Below are 18,537 nucleotides of genomic sequence, written 5' to 3'. Positions count from 1 at the left end.
TTTGGGAAGCCGCTGCATTTGACTCTGGGGCGGGTGCCACGGCGCATTACGTTGTGTTATTTGGGCGCCACCTACTGACTCTGGGAAGCCGCTGCGTTTGACTCTGGACTCTGGGGCGGGCGCCAAGGCCGCAGTGCGCATGCGCCTCGGTGCGTCCGCCGTGCATATATTAACTGTGGTTTAAGATAGATTGTAATCTGCACATAATAGTGCTGTGAAATGCCCTGAGGTTGTTTTAGTGTAAGGCTAAGACTGATTAAATGTTTTATTTACACTTGTGCATAACATCACATCACATCACATAAATCATTCATTTCCAGATAACCTTTAGCTTTCTTTTCTTGCATGTTACACTTTTACAGTTAGGAAGGTAATTTATCTTACTTAAAGCACTGGAAGGACTGAGGGGATGATGAACTTGTTCTCGTTTGCTTGCACCTAAGCAACTGGTAAAACCTCATAAAACTCAAACAATTAACTGATACAAAGGTTTCTGCCTGCGGCTCACTAAACTTGCCAATGGAGGACTGCAGTCATGCACGCAGTCAAGTAGCCAGTGACAGCAAGTTTAGTCTGCTGGTGTTTCATTAACTTGTACTGGGGATTTGTTTAACCATTGTCAAGGTAAAATTGAAACAGTAAACTATTTTGTAGTTAAAGCCAAATGGAATACTTCTTCTTTTAAAGACGGGCAAGTTCACAAATTTGCAAATGCTTTTCAATCAAAGATTTTGAAATTTTAAAACGGTGTACAGTGCGCGATCAGTTTAGGATTTCTCAACAAAAATTGAACTGTCTCACCAAATTTTCTTGATGAATAAGTGTGTCGCATTTCAACAAAATTCAACCATGGGGGGCTCCTTTGTTTTATGTGGACAGAATGACAGACAGACAGACAGGTAGGCAGACATGACAATTGCAATAGGTGCCTTCTGCATTATATGTGAACGCATCTAAAAGACGCACGAGTTGTACTAGGTGAGCTCGCCTAAAGGTATACAATCTGTAATTCTTTTTAAAATCAGATAGTCAAAAGCAAGGCAACAAAATGCAGTATCAGATTCTTTACATCTCAAAAGGGTATATGGAAATTGGACTCATTTAGATTTTGTGCCACTGGTCAATTATTCCATAGCAGAAATTATAGAATACAAAACTATTTTGACTAAGATAGGAAAGCAAGCATGTGTTGAAGGAACACTTTTCAAAGTCATCAATCACAATAATAGAAAAATCACTTTTTATAATTTCAAAAATAAGAGGCATAGCTGAATTATCAACAGTACTAAATACCGTAAATTTAAATATCATTGCATTATAATAAATAGTATAGTGAAAATCTTAAGTAAAAGGGAAAGAATTAAATGTAATTAAACTATTTTACCTACATATGTGCAAAATAATTAATATTGCTTGCAACTATCAATCATAAAATATGTATTACAGCAACTATTTTCAGTCACTGATATACATAATTAAATCATTAACAATGAACAACTGTTCTTAATAATCTGTGTTGTTGGTGGGTCTGCAAAAAGTACAGAATGTTAAAAGACAATTGAGTGAATAGCAAGATAAGGCCCGTATCTTCAGGCTCTTTTGTAAGAGCTGTACGGACTGTAACAAAACAATTTCAGCTTGCCTGGTATGCAGTGATAGTCCCATGAGTGTATTTCTATGTTATTTTTCTCTCTTAATGAATAAACAAAGAACACAAAGCTCGCAGAGCATTTGCTTCACAAAAACATTCCCATGTGCCCATCTCTATTCATGCCATATGGACAACTTAAAATCTTCATGCACCACTTTAATACTGCTTGACTGGAGGGTCATAATAATATCACTATTTTATGGTTTCACAGTTGCATGTGTTAATAAATAATCAGTACAAAGTACTTCAAGTTGAGGTTACAATATTTTTGACTAAAGCAGGGAGAAATGCCTGGAGATTGTCCTTTATGTCAAATGCATTAAGAGACATAAAATACCCTGAACCTTAGTACAGTAGCTATCTTAGTAAGCTAAGCTTTAGAAAGGTGCAAACTACATGTGTAGTCAGAACTGGTCAATTAAAGTGTCGTACTGTAAAATATATAATGCATAATAATAATAATACATTTTATTTATATAGCACCTTTCCCATGCTCAAGGCACTTACAGAATATAGTAAAGAACGGCAGCGTATACAGTATATAGCATTGTACAAACCAGATACATAAATAAAGAAGATTAAGACAGTGAATTCTAAACCTTCAATTCTAAATTCTAAACCATCATCTGAATCAAACAGCCTTCCATTTAAAAGAAATTGCAAAATTGTATTGGTAAATGACAAAAGTGCAACTTAAAAAAGTTTTGGCATATACCACAAGCTAGTATTCGAAAACTGCAAATAGATAAACTGTCTAAATTTACCTGTAACTTAACATTTTTTGTTAGTTTAGGTATGGAAATAACACAAATTACAAGTAATTAAAGATGGTAAGTGCAATAGGTGTTCACTAACTATATTCAGCATCTTTTAAAACAAATATTTCATACAGGTCTGTATTTGCTTTGATAACTGATATTTACATTGTTCTGTAAATCTGTGACATATTTTTTGCAATTAATATTTTTATAAAGATGAAGAAAATTAAAAAATCAGCAAAGCAGAAACAATTATAGAAATAAATTGATAACAATATAAAAGCATTAGATAGATAGATAAATAGATACTTTATTAATCCCAAGGGGAAATTCACATACTCCAGCAGCAGCATACTGATACAAAAAAACAATATTAAATTAAAGAGAAATAAAAATGTTGGTAAAAACAGGCAATAACTTTGAATAATGTCAACGTTTACCCCCCCGGGTGGAACTGAAGAGTCGCATAGTATGGGGGAGGAACGATCTCCTCAGTCTGTCAGTGGAGCAGGACAGTGAGAGCAGTCTGTCACTGAAGCTGCTCCTTTGTCTGGAGATGACACTGTTTAGTGGATGCAGTGGATTCTCCATAATTGATAGGAACCTGCTGAGCACCCGTCGCTCTGCCACGGATGTCAAACTGTCCAGCTCCATGCCTACAATACAGTCTGCCTTCCTCACCATTTTATCCAGGCGTGAGGCGTCCTTCTTCTTAATGCTGCCTCCCCAGCACACCACTGCGTAGAAGAGGGCATTCGCCACAACCGTCTGATAGAACATCTGCAGCATCTTATGGCAGATGTTGAAGGACTCCAGTCTTCTAAGGAAGTATAGCTGGCTCTGTCCTCTCTTGCAGAGAATCAGAATCGGCAGTCCAGTCCAATTTATCATCCAGCTGCACTCCCAGGTATTTATAGGTCTGTATTCTCTGCACACAGTCACCTCTGATGATCACGGGGTATAGGGGGGGCCTGGGCCTCCTAAAATCCACCACCAGCTCCTTGATTTTGCTGGTGTTCAGGTGTAAGTGGTTTGAGTCGCACCATTTAACAAAGTCCTTGATGAGGTTCCTATACTACTCCTCCAGCCCACTCCTGATGCAGCCCACGATAGCAGTGTCGTCAGCAAACTTTTGCACGTGGCAGGACTCCGATGTATATAGGCTGAACAGGACCGGAGAAAGTACAGTCCCCTGCGGCGCTCCTGTGTTGCTGACCACAAATGTCAGACCTGCAGTTCCCGAGACGCACATACTGAGGTCTATTTATAAGACATTCCACGATCCATGCCACTAGGTATGAATCTACTCCCATCTCTGTCAGCTTGTCCCTAAGGAGCAGAGGTTGGATGGTGTTGAAGGCACTACAGAAGTCTAGAAACATAATTCTTACAGCACCACTGCCTTTGTCCAAGTGGGACAGTGATCGGTGTAGCATATAGATGATGGCATCCTCTGCTCCCACCTTCTCCTGGTATGCGAACTGCAGAGGGTCGAAGGCGAGGCGTACCTGTGGCCTCAGGTGGTGAAGCAGCAGCCGCTCCATGGTCTTCATCACATGTGACGTCAGAGCGACAGGCCGGAAGTCGTTCAGCTCACTAGGACTTGATACCTTTGGGACTGGGGTGATACAAGATGTTTTCCAAAGCCTCGGGACTCTCCCCTGTTCCAGGCTCAGGTTGAAGACGCGCTGTAGAGGACTCCCCAGCTCCAACACACAGGCCTTCAGCAGTCGTGGCAATACTCCATCTGGACCTGCTGCTTTGCTGGCACGAAGTCTCCTCAGCTCTTTGCTCACCTGCTCTGCTGTAATTGTGGGTGGGGATGTCTCTCCTATGCTGGTATCAGCAGAAGGATGGGTGGAGGGTGTAGTACTCCGAGGTGTGAGTGGGTTAGGGTGGTCAAACCTGTTAAAGAAGTTGTTCATTTGGTTTGCTCTCTTCACGTCTCTCTCGATGGTGGCACCTCCCTTCAAGCTGCAGCCAGTGATGATCTTCATCCTATCCCACACTTCCTTCATGCTGTTATTCTGCAACTTCTGCTCCAGCTTTCTCCTGTACTGCTCCTTCGCCACCATGAGCTGGACTCTGAGTTCCTTCTGAACGCGCTTGAGCTCATGCTGATCACCGCCTTTAAAAGCCCTTTTCTTCTGGTTCAAAAGGCCCTTGATGTCACTTGTAATCCATGGCTTGTTGTTAGCTTAGCAGCGTACTGTTCTTACTGGAACTACAATGTCCATGCAGAAGTTGATGTAGTCAGTAGTGCAGTCAACAACCTCCTCAATGTTCTCACTATGTGATCCCTGCAGGGTATCCCAGTCCGTAGTTCCAAAGCAGTCCCTCAGAGCCTGCTCTGCTTCAGGGGACCACTTCCTGAATGAGCGTGTGGTTGTAGGTAGCTCCCTCACTCTTGGTTTGTAGTGAGGCTGAAGCAGAACCAGGATATGATCTGCTTTCCCAAGCGCAGGCAGCGGGGTGGCGCTGTATGCGTCTTTAACGTTTGCATACAGTAAGTCAATAGTCTTATTTCCCTGGGTGTTACAGTCCACATACTGGGAGAAGGCAGGTAATGTTTTGTCCAGCGTCACATGGTTAAAATCTCCAGCGATTAGCACAAGCGCCTCAGGGTGCTGCGTTTGTAACTTAGCAACAGTAGAATGGATGATGTCACTCACTATCTCCATGTCCGCCCGAGGAGGGATGTAAACAATAACAACAATGACGTGTCCAAACTCTCTGGGCAAGTAATAGGGACGCAAACTTACGGCCAACAGTTCGATGTCCCTACAGCAAGTGGAGATTTTGACGTTTACATGTCCAGAGTTACACCACTTTGTATTGACATAGAGAGAGAGTCCTCCTCCTTTCTGCTTCCCGCAGGTATTTGCGTCTCTGTCCGCTCTAACTGTGCTAAACCTGGGTAGCTCCACGTTAGCATCTGGGATGGTGGTAGTTAGCCACGTTTCGCAAAAGCACAACAAACTGCATTCTCTGTAGGTTCTGACATTTTTCACCAGTGCAGCCAGTTTGTCGATCTTATTTGGTAGTGAGTTCACATTTCCCAGGATCACAGAAGGCACAGAAGGCTTAAAACGCCACTTTCTCACAAGCCGCTTCATTTTTAGCTTAGTGCCGGCTCTGCTGCCACGATACCGCCTTCTTATCTCGTCGGGTAAATAGGGAACCATCACTATTCAGTAGCTGATATAACCACATGGGCAAGAGATCACTTTGGCAAACCTGTGTCAAGCACTACAAATACAGTTACATTTACAAATGCTACTTAAAACTTTACTGTTCAAAAAAAAAAAGAAGCCTTATGTTAACCATGTCCAGAAGTGGTGTCAGCTGCTGTGTATTGTGATCAGACTAATCAGTATTCCAGGTTTTATCTGTAAGAAATGGACGCTATGTGCTCCAGACCAAAGATGAAAAGAACCATCCAAACTGCTGTCAGCAACAAGTCCAGAAGCCAGGCTCTGTCATGGTATGGGGTTATGCCAGTGCCCTTGGCAAAGGCAAGTTATACTTCTGTAATGGCAGCATTAATGCAGAAAAGTACATTGGGGATTATCAGTGAAGGACTTGAACAGAAAGTTTCTCTATATGTAGATGATATGGTACTGTATTTATCAGATCCACAAAATACTGTGCCTGCAGTCCTAACAGCACTAACAGAATTTCAAAAGATTTCTGGTCTCAGAATTAATTTGAATAAAAGTGTGATCTTTCCAGTGAATTCTCAAGCAGACAATATTAGATTAGACACCTTGCCTTTTATCATCGCAGATCGGTTTAAATACCTAGGGGTAAACATCACAAGTAAACATAAAGCTCTTTATCAACAAAATGTTGCCATCTGTATGGAAAAAATTAAGCAAGACTTGCATAGATGGTCAACCCTTCATCTCACTTAAGCTGGAAGAATTAACATTGTCAAGATGAATATCCTTCCTAATCTTTTTTATTTCAAAACATTCCAATATACATCAATAAATAATTTTTTTAAGAAATTAGATTCAGCCATAACCTCATTTATTTGGAATTCAAAACATCCACGTATCCAAAGGGCGACCCTACAAAGACCTAAAGTGGAAGGTGGCATGGTGCTACCTAACTTTCAATTTTATTACTGGGCAGCAAATATACAAGCTATAAAAACCTGGACACAAATAGATGAACATACACAGGCTTGGTCTGGAACAGAAATAAAATCCTGCTGTACTTTTTTATATACCTTGCTTTGTACCCCAATAAATACAAGTCATCGCCAAAATATAAACAACCCAATTGTGCTTCAATCACTCAGAATATGGAACTAATGTAGGAAGTATTTTAAGATGGAGAAGCTTTTATCTGTGGCACCTTTGCATGCGAACCACCTTTTTCCACCTTCTCAAACATATACTGTTTTTAATGTCTGGAAAATATTTGGGATTAAATCACTTAGGGATCTGTACACAGACAACGTCTTTGCATACTATGAACAATTACACTCCAAATTAAACTTTCCAGCAACACATTTCTTTCTCTACCTTCAAATTAGAAACTTTGTTAAAAAGAACCTGCCCAATTTTCATCACCTCCCACCTACCTCTATACCAGAAAAAATACTGATCGGTCTCGAGGACTCTGACAGCATTTCCGTAATATATAAAACCATTTTACAGTACTTCCCTTTCAAAGATCCAAGAGTACAGTGGGAAAAGGATCTCTCACTCAACATTTCAGAAAAGGAGTGGAAGGTAACAATGCAGAGAATGCACTCGAGCTCCATAAGAGAAAAGCATACAATTATTCAACTCAAAATTACATATCGAACACATCTGTCTTGCTTAAAATTGTCCAAAATGTTTCCAGGGTAAGATCCAACCTGCAAATGTTGCAATCAAGTTCCAGCCTCACTGGGCCACATGTTTTGGGCGTGCACCAAATTAACATCATTCTGGACCAAAATCTTTAAATGCCTTTCAGCCTTGGACTCCCAATCCCTCCTAACCCATTAACAGCTGTGTTTGGTGTTATTCCAGATGGACTTAAAGTGGAGAAGGGCAAACAAACTGTAATTGCCTTTACTACACAATTGGCATGTAGACTTACCTTGCTCAACTGGAAGAATCCTAACTCTTGTATTTTAAGTCAGTGGGTAACTGATGTTATATACTATTTGACATTGGGAAAAAAATCAAATTCTCAGAGGATCTGTACAGAACTTTTTCAAAACCTGGCAGGATATAATCAATTACATTTTAGAATAAGCATTTAAATTGAGGAAGCAGATTCTCTCCCCTTTTTTTCTTTTACTCTTTTTATCATTATTAATTTATGAATTTATTTATTTACTTATTTTTACTAGCTTAAAGTTTTACTCTGCTGGCCTAGCTCTCTCTCTCATTGGTGGGGGTTGATTTGTTTCACACATATTTTTGTAAAACCTGACTTATATGTATGGAATGTTATTTGATTTCAATAAAATCAATAAAATCCAAAAAAAAAAAAAAGTACATTGAGATTTTAGAGTAACATATGCTACACCTTCAAGATGACATTTCTTCCAAGGACATCCAAGCATTTTTCAACAAGACAAAGCAAAACTACAATTTGCACGCATTACAAAGGCATGGCTGAGGAAGACGAGGGTCCTGACCTGTAATGTTGCACACCTCAAGACATGGTTGCAGGAAGATTGGGACAAAATAACACCTGAAACATTTCATCACTTGGTATCCTCCGTGCCAAAATGTCTTAAGTGTTGTGAGAAGGAATGGGAACATTACAAAGAGGTAAATGCTTTAGTGTCCCAACTTTTTTTTGGAATGTGTTGCAGGCCTGAAGTGCAGGAATTGATGTATATTAACAAATGTAATGAAGCTGACCAGACAAAACATGAAATATCATGAGATCATACTGTCTGCAATGAAAATTTTCCATACTGTCCCAATTTTTTGCTATTTGAGGTTGTAAAAAAAAAAAAGAAAAATATACTGTCACACAAAATGCTTAAGTTTAAATATACATGCTTTACTTGTTTTAAATAATTTTAATGATTAATTGCACAACAGCTTTGTATATGGCATATTCGCTTTTTTTTTTATAGTGTACCACCCATAAATATGGATTACCAATTTATTATGCAGTACTTTTTTTTTTTAACCAAAACACATACTGCATGATGCACACAAATAAATAATAAATACAAACCCTTAAAAAAAAGTCCCAAATCTATAAAATATTCACAACATTTTTAAGAAGTTTACAAGTAAAACAGACAAATTTTACTTTTGAAGTCAACACGCCTACAGTTTAATATGCAGAAATTTCAGATTCTTCCTTATCTATTCTATTTTTTAATTGACAAATGTGAAACTTTTTGAAGGTCCCTCATATCATAGTGTTTTTCATAGTGCCGAGTACATGTTTTCTCCCATTCTCCCCAAACATTATAAAATTGCTATCAAATATGAAATGATTCACTTAGTGCACATATATTCTGCTGCAAAGGCTTCATGAAACATAGTACAAAAATATATATACACCAGAATATATTTTTTGGGGTAAAAATATAAAAATGATAAAAATAGCTACTTTTAAAAAGATAAAAATAACTACATTTACAACAACAAAACACACATTTTTTTTTATTAAAAACTATAAATTGCAAAATACAAAATTGAAAGCAAAATGAACCTTAGCTGTATCTTCTCCTGCATGTTTGTCTAAATCCCTTGGTTGTTTTAAAATGTACTGCAAGCTAAGAAAAATTCAAGGTGACTGACACCTTAAACAGATTTTGGATATTAACAAAATTTTACAAAATGACATAATCAGTATATATACTGTAATGCCTCTAGTTTTGGACTGCAGATGCACATCCATTCCATTTGTTTCAATACAATGTGATGTGCATTGGCACTGACCTAGGAGTGTGCGATGTTGCCAAAAAAATATCTCTCGATATTTTTTGGAACTTTGATGATAACGATAATTAGACGATATTTTGCATCCTTTATAAACATGTTTGTAAAATACTTATTGATCTAGCTTGGTCTTGTTCATAGGATATTAACTGTAGCTTACTAATGACATTAATGGAAAGAATAGTTAAGGACAACAATTCTTATTTATTTACTTAAAACTGAAGTAAAATAACAGAAAAACATTAAAATCACCAGTCAAAGTTTTACTGAGATTAAACAGTGCAAGTATGAGAAAACCATTTCAAAGTGACCTACAGGATTTACACAAAAAATTGCACAAAGACCAACACAACTATTTTGAGAGCATTTTAAACAAACACTTAACCTTAATGCAAACAAGATATGAAACCAAAGGGAATAATAAAATACTAATAGCAATTTAAATACAGGGACATGAACATCATAGTCCGGATAAGCATAAACTGCTCTGCTGTAAGATGAGTTGTGCAGCAAACAAGCAAGAACAAAAATGTAACATACTCTACATTTTTTTCTGTACATTACAGTACTTGTAAACGAGTTCTGCCATATATTACACAAGGATACAAAAAAACCTAAACCTGTCCAATATTAAACAAAAATATCAGAAAAAATAAAATAACTGCAAAATTCTACTGAGGAAACTTCAGATTGTATTGCAGAAACACCAGTCTGGCCACAGGATCTAGTTATAGAACAGCACGGTTACATGTTAAAAGATTTCCTCCAGTTCTGAAAGCCTTCTCAGGAGGGCTGCTTGAGGCAGGGACGCACAGGAACATTTTTGCAAGTTTCCCTAATTTGGGGAAATGTACCTCATGTGTTTTCCACCACTCAAGTGGATTTAGATCACTGTACATCTCAGGTATCATCAAGTAGCTCTTGATCTCTTTTTTAATGGCAGTGTACAGAGACTCACCTTCTCCGATTTCCTGTGTTTTTTTTTTAAATAGCTACCTAAAGATTTTTTTTCCTTTTGTGCTCCCTCACTTGTGTCATCACCTGCTCCAACCAACGTCTGCAGCCATAAGGTGAGATGAAGCAGTTGAGGGGCCTGGGGTAGGGCTGTTTTCCTCTGTCACCATAGCCATGAGTTCTGTCGTTGCTGCTGCTGTAATGGCTTCGATCCTGTCATCATTATTATAGAAGTTTTTGAACCACTGGTCAAGTGTAGATGCCAAACTCAACAACTCTTTCCCACAGTCTTCTGTGTGCTTGCTGTCCAGATACTTTAGAATGGTCTGTTTGATCTTTTTGGTTAGGTCTGTGTCTTCAGACTTCACCGCCAGGACTTCAGTGACACACAAGGCAAACACAGGTTTTAAGTAAGAAACTATTACAAGTTGCTAATTTCAAAGGGCATCTGTGAAGTCTAGAAGAGGGCCAAGTGCTTTACTTACTGCCTCCAGCACCTTAGCATCTTACCATGTTGGGACAAGATACCTGTGCTTTTTGTCTGCAGTTAACACATGACGAATGGCATTTTCTTGTTCAATAAATCTCTCTATCATGCGCTGTCTAGAGTCCCATCTTGTTGGTGACTAGTTGATGAGACTATGTTCTGGAAGTTTCAGCTGCTCTTGTACATCAGGAAGTGCTTTATTCTTTTCCAGCTATTGGAAAAACCTCCCACCACCATTTTGCAAACTCCAATGCTCTGTCTATTCTTGTATCCCTCAAGGTACTCTCTGGAAAACATTTAATATACAAAGAAAAACATTACAAGTCAACTGAATATTCAAAGTGTGCTGGTATGTAATAATGACATTACATTATTATAAAATAAATAATATACAAGATAAGTTAATATTTTATATTACATTTATAATAAATTATATTATTTTGTCATTAACAGCTTTACTTATTGTCACTGCTCCTTTTTGTATTTTTAAAAATCCTAATAAATACAAGATCAATTTCACTTAAACCTAAACTACTCACCAATGGCAATATGAAGCCTGTGTCCAAAACAAGGAAGACTTTTCCAGATGTTAATCTATAGTGCATTGACAATGTTAGCCCCGTTGTCTGTTGTCATGCAAACCATGTGGTTTTCTCACAGCGAACATGATGCCAATGCATCTTTCAGACCTTGCGCGATGATGTCACCTGTGTGCGCTTCTGGGAAGTAGGATGTTTGTAAATAGTAGCTTTTGCAGTTACCAGTTTTCGCTGATGAAAAAGCACTGTCCAGAAGAGATATGGCTTTGATGTTTGATTTGACCATAAATCCGTTATTGTGGCAAAATGTGAAACCTTCTGCAGTTTATGCGTGACAATTTGGTGACATGAATCATACAGCTTAGGTAGAGCTTTTTGACCAAACTATTTTCAGCCAGGTAGTGTGTATATATTGGGTCTATACAGTAGTACGCAAAAGTTATTTGAAGCCATCCCTCTCAACCACTTGAATTGGCACCATATCTTTTGCAATGTAATTGGTGACGGCATTTGTTATGTCATGTTATCTGTTGCTTTTCTTGTCGCATGGCACTTTTTTGCGGAATGATTCCGCTAAAGACTGTTGATATGTTTTTGTGCTTGTGCCTTGGGTGATTTAGACCTGTTGCGAACAGCTGACCCCTGAAGCTTCTCATATTCTTCATATTCTGGGCGGTGTATATTTTGCAGATGGTGAAACAAGTTAGTTGTCAAGCTGTCTTTAACAGCAACTGATTTCCAGCATAGTTTGCAGATTGACGTCTTTTGAGCAACATAGGTCTTTTCAAAACAAAATCGTCTCCATGCAAGTGAGGATGACCCACGTCTTGCAATTAAATCTAACAACATATTTTCTGCCCACTTGCTCGGGCGTACAGAGCTTAAACAATGTGGCACTTCCACATAAAGTGACAAGTGTGAGTTTTCTTGAAGGATTTTACTGGATATACCTCATTGTAAACTGAAACATATACAAAAGAAACATACAGGTATTTACATGTCTGCAACCAAAGACAATAAATAAAAAGTAAAGTTTACAAAGCTGTACACAGCAGATAGTACACATTAAACAATAAAGCTTTAAGATACAAGACATTTGCAAGGTGAGTGATTTCCTGGGTCAGATGATCGGATCTTGATAAGAGATGTGTGTAGACACATTCACAACTAACCAGATCCAGGGGTTTATGTACCTTAAAAACACATTTTGGGCGTGACCAAAACCAGATATAAAGGGGGTGCACTGCATTATTTCTTTTTTGTTTTTTTGTCATGGAACCTGCATGCATTACATGAGCTTCATGGGCATTTATAATACCACTGAGAGTGCAGGACATGACTAACAGGTGTGTTAATAAATGAAAAGACAAAGGAGGTGCACAATTCAACAAATAGCAGTAATAGCTAATAGCATGTGGGGCAGAACAATGTAGATTGTGAGGCTGTTTTATACTCGGGCGCTGTTTGCTCACTTGTTTTAGGCAATAGCGGTCTCCTAACCGTGCAGAGCTAAGAGGGGTGTGCATATACATGGGGAAAGTAGTATTTCAGACCTGCCCATGTACAGTTATCCAAGTTTGCATAGTAAGATGTGGGCGGCTGAGAGTTTGTCACCCCATCCCATCCTGTTTGCCGGTGCAGGAGATTTACTCGATCTGCTGAAGCACTTCTTCCTTTTCTTCCCATAATGATAGGTTCATACAATTATGCATAAGTTCCACAATATTAAGCTGTTATACATTTTAGACTGAGTTTCATTCTGTCTTCTGTTTAAATGAACTGCTAATGTGTTGTTACATCGTTACATCATTAGAGTTTGTGGGTTTTGAACCAGGTTAACAACTAAGTATTAAACAGAAGACACCAGAAACAAACTCATTCTAAAATGTGTAATAACTATTTTGGAGCTTGCATAGCATTTTGTGACCTGATCATTTCGGGAATAAATCTCCCCGCAGTGACAAACAGGATGGGACAGGCTGACACACTCCAAGCTGCCCACATCTAAATAGGCAAACACAGATAATGTTAATTGGGTGGGACTTAAGTCCTAACCCAGCTGTGTATGTGCACGCCCCTCTGAGCTCCGTCTCCACCCCATGCCATGACACACAGCAAGGACCTTCTCCCACCTATGCACTCGCATTGTGCACGCAAAGTAGTTAGGTTACATTAGACAGTGAATGCATGGACTCTCAAAGCGTTTTTGATTGTTTTTTTGCAAAATGAGTGAGATACTCAATTTCAGCTCACACATCGTTAAAAGAACAATTAAGATATTATCGTAGATAATACATATCGCACACTCCTACACTGACCAATCATAAATATTGAGATGAGGGGGCAAAAAAGTATAGATTACAACATAGATAATAATCTAGCAACAACAATAATAGTAACTCTTGCTCAGACTGGCATATAGGGTACAAAGACATAGCACAATAAAATTAAATGATCAACGTGACAATATGACTCCCAAGTATAAGGATCTGTCAAATGGACTTACATTAAAACTTTTGTTAAAACTCAGCAAATCCCGTCCTTTGTTTCATCATCTACAATTTGATGATTACACTCTTCACATTCGTTACAGTTGCATATTGCAACTTTTAGCACCACTACAGTATTTTTACAATTTTAAAAGACAGCATATAAATTAGTCACTGGCTGCATCTTTAATTCTTAGGGTTCACATTTATCTTTTTTTAATTATTTCATGATTCAAATAAATAAATAAATAAAGTTACACGATAATGTTGCCATAAATGTGCTGTCTGAGGTGATTGTTTTGTTGGCTCACCTCACACACTGGTTAAGACAACAGCATGGGTGGGTGAGGCTTGACAAGATGTTGTGGGGAGCTAGCCTGGCTAAATGGCCTCTAAATGACAAAAATAATGGGAAGTTGGGATCCCAAGCTCACAAAAAGTACTAACATTTCCAAAAAAAAATGCAAGAACACAGGGAAGACTTTCTTTTTTTTTATATAAAGAAACTACCAATGCCAGTTTGGAACAGGAGACATGTTCCTACTCTGTGTGACAGAGTTGCACAGAGTTGTGCATAAACAAAGCTTTGCTAACTTTACTTTTATGTTAGTAAACGGATAAATCAAGCAAGATAAATAGGGAAACTGAATCAACATCTGGTTGCACAAATAATGAGGAACAGAAACCGCAGTCAGGGAGAAGGTTTATTTTGGAAACTGCTGAACAAGACTGAAAAAAGATAAAAACCACATTTGGGATTTCTAATTCTGGAGATAACCTAAGTAAGATATCGTATTAAAGATGAGCAGATTGCACGTCTGAGATACTTGAACTGTTTACAAACTGAAATGACAGGGGAAGTAATAATACTGATTGACATTGATGATTAAAAGGGAGTATGGCAGATTTCTACCATATGCATGTTATACCTAGTGATGGTTATGTTATGGTATTATCTAGGAAAAGAAAAAAATAATCTTCCTATACTGAAAGATAGTGGTGAGAGTTAACATTTACGTATAAAAAATAGTGCGATGGAGGGTTGCCATGGCTCTAATAAAAGAGAACTTGGAACAATATGCAACCTCAGCTATAACCAGGGCTGTGGAGTCTGAGACAATTTTGGGTACCTGGAGTCGGGGTTGGAGTTGGCAAAAATGTACCGACTCCTAATAAATTTATATTGTAATGAAAAAAAAATACAGCAAATTCAAATGTACCATTTCACAAACAATAGTCATAATTAAGTACTTCACTGATGTAAGAATAACGCCCAGTGCATAGTTGTGTTACTACTAGTGTGAAGTTCAGCTGAGCTATTATACAACCAAACATTCACATATTGAAATCTGGATTATGGTACATTACAAAAAGTGTTTTCATTTTATTTCAGATATAATGTGTTTAACAAGTTCAAGGTGTAGGTTTGTGTTATGGCCTGATGTGTTTTCAGGGGTCTGTCTGCACTCTCCACATATGCTCCCGCCCAATGGTGAACTTTAGCATAACTTTGCACACCACCTGTTCTAGAAGAATTTGAAATTAAAAAGGAACAGATTCTATGTATTGTAACAGATAATGCTTCTAATATGTTAAGCACAATTGAGAAAATGAATAAAATAGATGAAGAAAGTGAAAAACAGATACAGGTATTAGAGGAAGACAGTTCTGCAAGTATTGGAGAAAGTGAAACCGAAAAGAATAGTGAAATTTTGGATAACATTGCTGAAGAAGCATCTAAGCTTATTACTATTCAACATATGCATTGTGCTGTTCATACTCTGTAACTAGCAATAAGAGATGGATTGAAAGATCGTCATGCAACTACTCTAATTGGCAAATTGAGGCAAGTAACTGTTGCAGCCAGGGCCCCTAAAACAGATGCCATTTTGAAAAGACGTGCAGGAAAAGGAGCCATTTTGGATCAAACAACACGCTAGGGAAACACTTATTTGATGGTAAAGCGTTTGCTTGAACTAAAAGACTTTCTTGAAGAATTGGACAATAAAAATGTTTTATTAACTGAAAGTAAAAGAACTGTCTACTTTCTTACCCCTTTACTGTCACCAAGAGGTTGCAATATGAAGATTTAACACCTGGTAAATTTTTCTTGGAATGGAAGAGCTTGATATATTGCCTAAACAAAGGTGGAGGAATAGCTGATGGTATCGTATCTTCAATGAAGAAAAGACAGAGTCTCTTACTGGATAATTAAATCTTGTTAGCTGCTATTTATGTTGATCCAATGAGCAGAATTTTGTTGAGCAGTGACCAGATTGCTAATGGAAAAAAGGCACTCTATAATGTAGCAGTTTACATGAAGGGATTACTACTACCTGAAACACTGGTAACTCAGGATCATCCTCTTCAAATGAAGAATTAGACTTTTGATTCCTACTTGGACAAAATGGAAGTTTCAAAAGCAAACTGATGTCACCTATGCGTGAAAGATAAATGACCAGTAAATGTCCAAATAAAGAGAGTCCAGCATGAGTTTTTTAAAGAATTAAAAGAAGTTGAAAAGTATGATCACTCATCGAAACTGACTGTAGAAGAAGCCATCTTTGTTGATCCAGAGATAATTAGTGATGTGGGTAGAACTAACCCACTCAAGTCAGTGCTGAAAGAGTATTTTCAGCTCTAAAAATAATCAAGTCAGATTTAAGAGCTTCTATGAAAGAGGATCTGGCAGAAGCAATTCTATTTCTAAGAAAACTGCATTGAATTAATTTTGGGTTGCATTTAACAGATATTCTACTCTACAATGTATTCTAAGTTTAATATATAAACTGTTTTTTGTTCATGTAGTTAAGCTTTGTTTTTGTTTTAAAACTACCGAAGAATGTGTTTTATATTTTTTGAACTGGTAAAGTTCCTGTTCCTGATTTTTATGCATGCTACTACTTTATAGCCACTTGATAAAAAACAATAAATAAAACCTTATTGTTTTCATTTTTTCGTTTAACTGGCCAATACGGTAGAGAGTCAGCTTCCTAGCCAGTAGTCATGTGGTTAAATGATGTGTATGTTGCCTTCCTTCAATTAACATGGAAAATACATTAGCATATTAAATACCGAGGAGTCAAAGTCAGAAGTACCAGAAACTAAGGAGTCGTAGTCGAAGAATTTATCTACCAACTCCACAGCCCTGGCTATAACAATAGGTAATTTGGGAGGTTAGAGAAATACTACAGGTGGACAGAACAAATGAAGACAGCAATGACAGTTACAATCTACAGGTGAAAATTTCACCAAGCAGGTTGATATCTGTGTTTATTACTTATAATAGCCTGTAACTTGAAGATGCCTAGAGATCCTTATTATGTTTAACTGCCATATTTATACTGGTGTTTCTGCAGTTCTGGAGATAGAGCACTGGAGAATATGAAGTACAGAGGAGACAAGTCACAGAAAAATCCAAATGTAAATTTCACTGGACTGCCCAATTATGGCTGGACTTACTTCTATGTAGTCCCAGAGCCAGACGCCTGCTTGGAGCTGCCCCTGATAACGGACAGAAAACACAAATATGGTAGATATGAAATGTAGTATGGTGCAATAAATGGGGCTTAAGCTCCGAATCAATATGCACTTCAAAGATTTATCAAAATATTAAAACTATTTTTTAGGTCGTAACTCCTGTGTTATGACTTACTTGCCTACACATTATTACATCATTTTAAGGAGTGATATATTACTATAAATATTTTAAGGAATGCATTATCAAAACGTTTAGTGTGCACAGGGTGGTCTAGTGTCTTGCACCACAGTACAAGCAGTCGACAGGACTGTAACTATTTGTAGATATGATGGTCTTTTTTTAAGTAGTTAAAATGGTGCACTTAATCTTTACTTAGGTGAGTGCATGAGATTCACTGGAAGTATCAGCTGCAGCTGAGGGTGGCGATAAAAGCGATGCTGACTGCCCATCCTGAAAGAAAGTGTTTTGGTTTGGCCAATCTTAATGTGGAACATCAGGGGTTTGGCGGTCACCTTGGCAAAATAATCTCCATGAAGATGAGGAGCACCTAGAAGAGAAGCTGGGTTACGCACAGGGAAGAGTAGGGACCCACTGGAGAAACAATCCACCATGCTGCCACCATGGAGGTGGTGATACAGGTATTGCGGGAGCCTGTGCTCATAATAGGACTAAGCTTTATAGTACTTTTTGGGGAGGTCAACAAGAAGCAGACATAGCTAGCATGCTACGTAAAACTGGATAAGGCAATACCATACAGCATCATTCACAATTGGCCACTAATGAGCCTATGGCCATATAAAATAGACTTCTCTCTAATGTTCATTCCACCCATCTTCGGGCCATCTCTGCATTGTAGAGGTTAGTTGTAGTGATGTGTAAAATGATTCTTTTTAGTGATTCGATTAATTTCGTTCAGTTCACCAAAATTTGAATCTTTGAATCACTGATTCGTTCACTTCAAAAACAACAAGCTATATTATTGTTTAAAATTTACAAATCTGTAACAACTTTAACCACCAAACAATATAAGCAATATAAAAAGCAAGCAACAAAATAAATAATTCACACATAATAATAAACAAATAAGCAAACATTTTTATAGCCTAGATGTCAAAAGAAATGCAACAATTTTCTTCATTTACATCCCATCCTTTCTGATGCAGTCTCCCATACATATATTATCAGTGAATTGAACTAAGATTCAATGTCTTTTGTCTGCTGTTTGTTCTTACGTTCAGTACACAAACTGATTCTTTCAGTGAAC

At 37.8% G+C, this 18,537-nt stretch overlaps 1 protein-coding gene across 1 annotated transcript in view; it reads right to left on the bottom strand.

The window, feature by feature from the left end:
• Positions 1–18,537, bottom strand: part of mlycd (malonyl-CoA decarboxylase) — a 185,229-nt gene that overhangs the window by 76,816 nt on the left and 89,876 nt on the right. The gene's annotated exons all lie outside the window — the stretch shown is intronic.

This window comes from Erpetoichthys calabaricus, chromosome 9, assembly GCF_900747795.2.
Source record: "Erpetoichthys calabaricus chromosome 9, fErpCal1.3, whole genome shotgun sequence".
In the NCBI taxonomy this organism is placed as follows: Eukaryota; Metazoa; Chordata; class Cladistia; order Polypteriformes; family Polypteridae; genus Erpetoichthys; species Erpetoichthys calabaricus.
This window is presented reverse-complemented; position numbering and strand designations above follow the sequence as displayed.